A 7,513-nucleotide genomic window follows, 5' to 3' on the forward strand; every position below is an offset into this window, starting at 1 on the left:
TTGCTCGCGGCCCCAGCCGCTCCGACCTGCAGGGGAGTCAACCCCCAGTTAGCAAAGGCCATCGCTCACTCCCCAGCAAACACACCTGCTCTGGTGGGCAGCTCCGTGCATGGCCTCCTTAGTCTGTGATGCACGCGTACAAAATGCATGTCCAGACCATGCTGACGCCCGATTTTCTATATAACATTTCAACGGAAGTCATTTTCATAAATATATATTTTTAATATATTTTTATTGACTTCAGAGAGGAAAGGAAAAGAAGAGAGATAGAAACATCCATGATGAGAGAGAATCATGGACCAGCTGCCTCCTGCACACCCCGCACTGGGGATGGAGCCCGCACCCCGGGCCTGTGCCCTGACCGGGAATCCAACCGTGACCTCCTGGTTCCTAGGTCCACGCCGGCCAGGCCCTAAGCATCTTTTCGAGGCCTGCCGACGATTTAAACTCATGATTCAAAAATCAGTTAAACGGCCCCCAATTCCTGTTCATTTAAAGTGTCCTCAGTGTTATCATGGCAGATGAGGCAGTGACTGGTCTCTGCACGGCCCTGGCCACAGGGGTCACCGAAGCTGGGCTCCAGGAAGGGGCTTCACATTTCTAAGGTTCTCCATGGCGTGACTCTGTCTGAGGCCCGTGATCTGCAGGATGTTACAGGAAACGGCGGTGACAGGGGAGCCCCGGCTGCTGCTTCGGAAGCCTCTGCCGTCAATCAGCGCCAGCCCTCCCCTCTCGCCGCGCAGCGAGACGCCAGTCCCATCAAAATCCCATCAAAATGGTTTGATCGTGTGTCACACTGATTTCAAGTTTCATTTGAAAGTAAAAGAGAAGTTTAAAAATATCCCAGGAATGTTTTTTAAGGGAAGGAGAAGGAGAGAGAGCAATGGGAGGGGATCGCTCCATCAAATAGACACGTTGCAGAAACCTGCAATCATTAGAACAGGGACACGCAGAGCAGAGAGTACGGAAACGGGCCTGAACAGACGCACATTTAATTTTAACGTGAAGGCGTTTCCATCCGTGGGGAGCGGATGGGTAATCGATAAAGACATAGGTACAATCTGCCACTCGCTCAGCAAACAAATAAAATCTGTGCCCTACCTCATCCCGTGTATTAAAACGGAGTTAAGGATTTAAATTTTTAAGTGAAGCTATAAAAGCACCATTTACATAATGTACTGTAATGGGAGAGCTCTCTGTACGTCCAACGCCAAATGCAGAAACTGGAGAGAGGAGAGAGCTGGATTTGCATCGAACGGATTTAAAATGGCCATATGTGGAAAGTGCCATTTTCAAATTGAGAGGTAAACCAAAAACCAGGGAACGATATTTTCAATGCATCACAGAGAGAAAGCTTTCTTACAAACGGATAACGGGCACCAACATTCTAGGAGAAAGCAACGCATTGAGGGCATAAACAGCAACTCACAAAAGAGGGAAATAAATCCACCGATAAAAGATGCTCGACCTTATTAGTGGTCAAAGGCATGCAAATTAAAACAAAAATGAGCCCGGCTGGTACGGCACAGTGGTTGAGCATTGGCCTAGGAACCAGGAGGTCACAGTTCTATCCCTGGTCAGGGCACATGTTGATTGGCTGCCTCCTGCACACAATCCCCAGTGGGGGGCGTGCAGGCGGCAGCCAATCAACAATTCTCTCTCATCACTGATGCTTCTATTTCTCTCCCCCCCCCCTTCCTCTCTGAAATCAATAAAAATATATTAACAAAACAACAAGAGATCACATTTGCCCCATTCTGGTGAATATAAAAACAGCGATAGCATAGAGAGCTGTAAAGGAATGGGGAAATGACTCATTTCACTGACGGGGCGAATGGGGTAACCTTTATGAGGGGTGATTTGTCAATACTACCACAATCCCTAAAAGTCAACCACAGGTGTGTATAAAGACGTAGTTGGAAGGTTGTCCACTGCTATCCAAGACAAGCCAAATGTCCGACAGAGAGTAGGAAATTATGCATCTGTGTATATGTGCATATAAATGACCTCCACACGGTAGCGTCCTTAAAAGTAATGCTATCGAAATGTACCTGGTAACATTCACAGGCTGCTAAGCAATAAAAAGCAAGGCACAAACCGTGGAGCCAGGCCCTGGGCGTCTGGGGGTTCACCCTGCCCCCCCCCACGCACACACTGCTCCCCCTCACACTGAGTGGGCCCCATCTTCCTCACCTAGAAGCGTGGGCGCCAACCCTGTTCTCTGGAAGGTTCTCCCCAGTGACCCGAGAATCATGCACCTCATGCGCCCCTCCTCAGGGGCACCTTCCCCGCCCATCTCCAACCTGGTCTCGTCGCCCCAATTCCCAGGCCAGGGCTCACCGCCAAACAGCGGGCACCACAAATCGCAGCAGGCGGAAAGCACGATATTTTTAAAAATCGAAATTAATGCAAACAGAAACCATGAAGTGCAACATCTCAAAACGTTAAACAAAGACCCTCTGGCCTGGTGCTGCCTGGCCCCGGTTGGACCTTCGCCCTGCCTGTCACACTGAGCACCGGGCAGGGGTCCTCGCTGGTCCTGCGTCCCGGCCCCTGGCCGGGAGCGGGGCCTGGGGTCAGAGGGGCCCAGGGACCCCAGAGTGGACGTCGCAGGTGGAAGGGGCCCCGGACGCTGAGCTGGGAGCTGTTCCCCACTCGGACCCAGAACTGGCTGGAGGCTCCCCTCCGACCCAGAAGTGCCCCGTACTCTGTGCAGAGCCCACGGCCAGCAGTGGACACACAGTCAGGCGGCAGTGGACACACAGTCAGGTGGCAGTGGACACAGTCAGGTGGGTCTGAGCACACGGGACTGATGTTCTGTGGGCCCTGACCTTCCCCCCTTTCCAGCAGTGGACACACAGTCAGGCAGCAGTGGACACACAGTCAGGCGGGTCTGAGCACACGGGACAGATGTTCTGTGGGCCCGATGTTCTGTGGGCCCTGACCTTCCCCCCTTTCCCACAAGGGCCACAGCCAAGGGCCACGGGAGGATGTGGATGCCGGGGCTTCCGCGTGGAGAGCTCAGCCGGACCGCCCTCCCACCCCCCGGGCCCCGCCCCCTGTCCACGTCCTCGCTGACAACCCGTCCACGTGAGGCGGTCAGAGCCACAGGGGTGGCTTTGCCTGAAACGCGCTGCAGGGCGCACCCGACCGCTATATAGAAATGCCCTCCGCCACGCTCTCCTTGCTCATTCGTGTGAGTTCTTCATAAGAACGGGAGAAAAGGAGACATTAAGAAAGGCACAATTTCATCATTTTCTCTTTCCCCACCGTTTTCTTACCCCATGTCCCTACTGCAGTGATGGCGAACCTGTGACACTCAAGTCAGAGGTGACATGCAAACTCATTTTTTGGTTGATTTTTCTTTGTTAAATGGCATTTAAATATATAAAATAAATATCAAAAATATAAGTCTTTGTTTTACTATGGTTACAAAGATCAAAAAATTTCTACATCTGCTCCTGGGCACCTGAGCTTTTCTGCCTCGGAGGATGGAATGGGGGAGGAGCACCCCAATCTTCACCATTCACTCCCCAGATCCCTGCAAAGCCCAGCTGGGGAGGTGCCCGTGCCCGCCCGATGCCAGCAGCCCAGCACTGCCATCTCCTTGTGGCCGGGAGGTGGGTGAGGACGGGGAGACACACACCGCTTTGATCCTCTGTTAAAACTCCCAGGGGGGTCCGACCCCCTTTCAGGAGGGACCTCGGGTGCCGGGTCCTCCCAGAGGCCCCATCAACCCCCGCATCCGCCCCTCGGCACACGACTCGCACAAAGGCCTCCGTTCCCGTGGCGGCCACGCGGAGCACTGGGAAGTTCTGCGTGACCTTTGATTAACATTTTTCTAAACCAACATGGTTTGGTTTTGTGGGGATTTTTTTTTTTGCTACGAGCACCCTGAGGAATTATGAAAAATATTTTTTTCTATAGTTTATCCCATATGCACTTAATAGGCTCACAAATATAATGCCATTATAAAAAAGAAAAACTGCCAACTCCGCTAAAAAAATTGTCATAACACTAAATTACGATATAAATATAAAAGGAGTGTGTCTGTGAAATATTCACTCAACGGGCATCCCCAGGTGACGGTTTCGCGGGGCCGCCGGCATCCCTGCGAGATCCATAACGCGCTCGGATCTGCCGCCTGTCGCCACATGAATCAGGCCGCTAATGCATGTGCCTCTCAGAGCGGGATGTCTTCCCCATAGAATGTGCTATAAAAAAAAAAAACCGCGGAGATCGGCTGCTTTGTCTGATCGGCATAATTTAACGTCTTGCTTATCACACTGCATCTTAAGGAAAAATACAGTGTCCCAGGTCGTTGTTTACAATCTGTGGCTACGACTATGCAAATAGGCTTCCCCGAGCCCGGGATGACATAACCGAGGTCAACGATGTTTGAAATATTCTGAGGCGTGTTCCCCACCTGCTCGGTGCGCGGTGCTGATGTCCGACTGCACGCGTGGATCTTCATGGATTCCCCCGTGTTCCCGCTCATTGTTCTCCCCGCGGACTCCCGAGGGCGGCTCCGGGAGGGGTGCTCCCTGCCGAGGGAGCCGGACCCACGTCCGTCCTGGGAGAGTGTGCTCCGGCGGTAACGACGCGGTCCTTAGCATGCATCAGCGTGGCGGCTGCTCGCTGCCGTGGGAGGAGAGGGGGTGGGAGCCAGTTCAACGACACGGTGCCCAGCTCGACGCTCACAGACAATCACACGCCTCTGTGATGTTTTTTGTTGTTTTTTTAAGTTTGTAATTTCTCCTTTTTTTTAATATATTTTATTGATTTTTTTTCTTTTTTTACAGAGAGGAAGGGAGAGGGACAGAGAACTAGAAACATCGATGAGAGAGAAACATCGATCAGCTGCCTCCTGCACACCTCCTACTGGGGATGTGCCCGCAACCCAGGTACATGCCCTTGACCGGAATCGAACCTGGGACCCTTCAGTCCGCAGGCCGACGCTCTATCCACTGAGCCACACCGGTCAGGGCACCTGTGTGATCTTAGGTTCCTGCCACAGGTTCCAAAGTGGGCAACTGTACTTAGGCATCACACGTGGGCACATGCATGTACATGTGTGCACACATGACCATACGTGCACACATGGACACGCGTGCACACAGGCTTGTGGTTGGGTGGAAGCACAATGAAGGCTACAAGCCACATGCTCTGCTTCTCGCTCTGTCCTTGTTTCTCTGGGAGGAATTTGCGACCGCGTGTCCATCTCGCTCAGGTCACTGTGAGCCAGGACGGAAGGCGTCGTCACTCCCACGAAAAGGAGGGGAAAGGCATGAGCTCTGACCTCCAGTCCCCAAGCCCAGAAGAGGAGGTGAGTGAGAGGTTGTTGGTATCAAAGGTATCTGAGCCCGGCGGGCGTGGCTCAGGGGTTGAACATCGACCTAGGAACCAGGAGGTCACGGTTGCGGCCCCGTCAGGGCACAGGCCCGGGTTGCGGGCTCCATCCCCAGTAGGAGACGTGCAGGAGGCGGCCGATCCATGATTCTCTCTCATCGTTGATGTTTCTCTCTCCCTTCCTCTCTGAAATTAATTTTTAAAAAACTTTTTTTTTAAAGACATCTGAGCTCTGAGTTCGCAACCCGGCTTCCTCCCCAATCGCTCTGCATTTCATTCTCCAATCATGGGGCGGGGCCAGATCAGACAAGACCACCGTCACCCCGACACCAAAGCCAGCAGCTGGGGCCGCCCAAACAGGCCAGTTCTAAGAAGAGACGCACCCCCCAGAGAGGGACCCGCGGCACGGGGTGGCCGGCTTTCTGCCGTGTGCTGCTATTACCCTGTGGCCGCCACCGGCTCCGGGCCTCACAGCACCCCAGGGGCTCCCTCCGCCAGCGGCAGCCCCCCCCCATCTTTGGGGTCCTCAGACATCCCAAGGCAAACCCTCCGAACCTATCTGGCATTTGTTTCTGTTTTTGTCAACCCTCAGCTGAGGCTACTTTTCCCGTTGCTTTTCAGAGAAAGTGGGAGGGAAGAGGACGGGAGAGAGAGAAACATCCATGAGAGAGAGAGACATGGGTTGTTGCCTCCTCCATGTGCCCTGACCAAGGCCAGGGATCGAACCTACAACCAGGTATGTGCCCTGGACCGGAAATCAAACCCGCGACCCTTCAGTGCATGGGCTGGCGCGCTAACCACTGAGAACACTGGCCAGGGCCTAATCCAGTTCCTTTTTTGTTTTTTTTAATATATACTTTTATTGATTTTAGAGAGAGGAAGGGAGAGGGAGAGAGAGATAGAAACATCGATGAGAGAGAATCATCAATCGACTGCCTACTGCACGCCCCCTACTGGGGATCAAGCCCGCACCCCAGGCATGTGCCCTGACCTGGAATCGAACCGTGACCTCCTGCTTGATAGGCCGACGCTAACCGCTGAGAAACACGGCCGAGCCCAATCCCCACCTTCAAGGACCATGTAGATGTCTCCCAGCCCTTTCATCAGGACCCTTGTCCCCAGAGGGAACTTCATCAACAGACTTGGCTGCAGGTGACCTTCCTGCTGGGCTCTGGCCCTGGGGGTCCCCGGACCCCAGGGGTGACCCTTGGTGGGGGGAGGGAGACAGGACACAGGGCGGCAGGCACACCAGCGGGCTTCCTGGAGAATTCCAGGTTCCCGGGAGGTTTCCCAAAGGCCAAAGGCTCCGTGAGCATCTGATCCCCCAGAACCTCGGCTGCATGTGAGGCAGCAAACGTTAAATCATGGGAAGAGAGCGATTTCTCATCGTTTCCAGCACATAAATGTAGCTCAGTGCACGTGATTGTAAAATAGTGTTTCTACTTACGTTCCTACACATCTGCTGCTGTGTTTACTGAGTCAGTCAGGCCGAGCTAAACGGGAAGCCCATCAGTAGGAGGAGAACCAAGAGGAGCCTCCACTTCTGGGCCCTGGTAAGAGGGAGGTGTTACCAACGCAAGTGCCTGGGCAGAGAGGTGTGTGCACAGAGGTGTGCAACCTTAGGTGTGCATGCAGAGGTGTGTGCACAAAGGTGTGCAAGCTCAGGTGTGCAAGCAGGCTCAGAGAGGCTGCTGCGTAACAAACAACCCCATCGCAGCAGCTCACACAGCAGGTGCCCTCTGCTGGGATCTATGTGTCTCACGGGACAGGGCTCTGCACTGCCGGTGGCTCAGTGATCGGCCGGGTCATCCTGTGGCCCCTGCATCTCCAGCCGTGCGTCTGCACTGTCTCCTCTTTGTCATGTTGGTAAAAGGGAACCACGTCCAGCAAGGAGCCCCCGGTCTCCGCCTTGTGGCTTGAACTGTGGTCAAAGCACCCAACGCCAGGGCCACAGGAACACGGTGTCCCTGCTCTGCCCGCGGCCTCGTCCTCCAGCCAACCGGGGTCTGTGCTGATGGCACGGGTCCCTCTCAGACCACGCCGACCCCACCCCGGCTCAGCTTCCTTAGCCAGGCTGTGGGCCATTTCGGCCACATCACGAAAACACGAAGATAAAATGAATAGAAGGCTCATTTGTCACGAAAACCCAGGAGGCAGGGCCTCG

This window comes from Myotis davidii, unplaced genomic scaffold (genome assembly GCF_000327345.1).
Source record: "Myotis davidii unplaced genomic scaffold, ASM32734v1 scaffold1453, whole genome shotgun sequence".
Lineage (NCBI taxonomy): Eukaryota > Metazoa > Chordata > Mammalia > Chiroptera > Vespertilionidae > Myotis > Myotis davidii.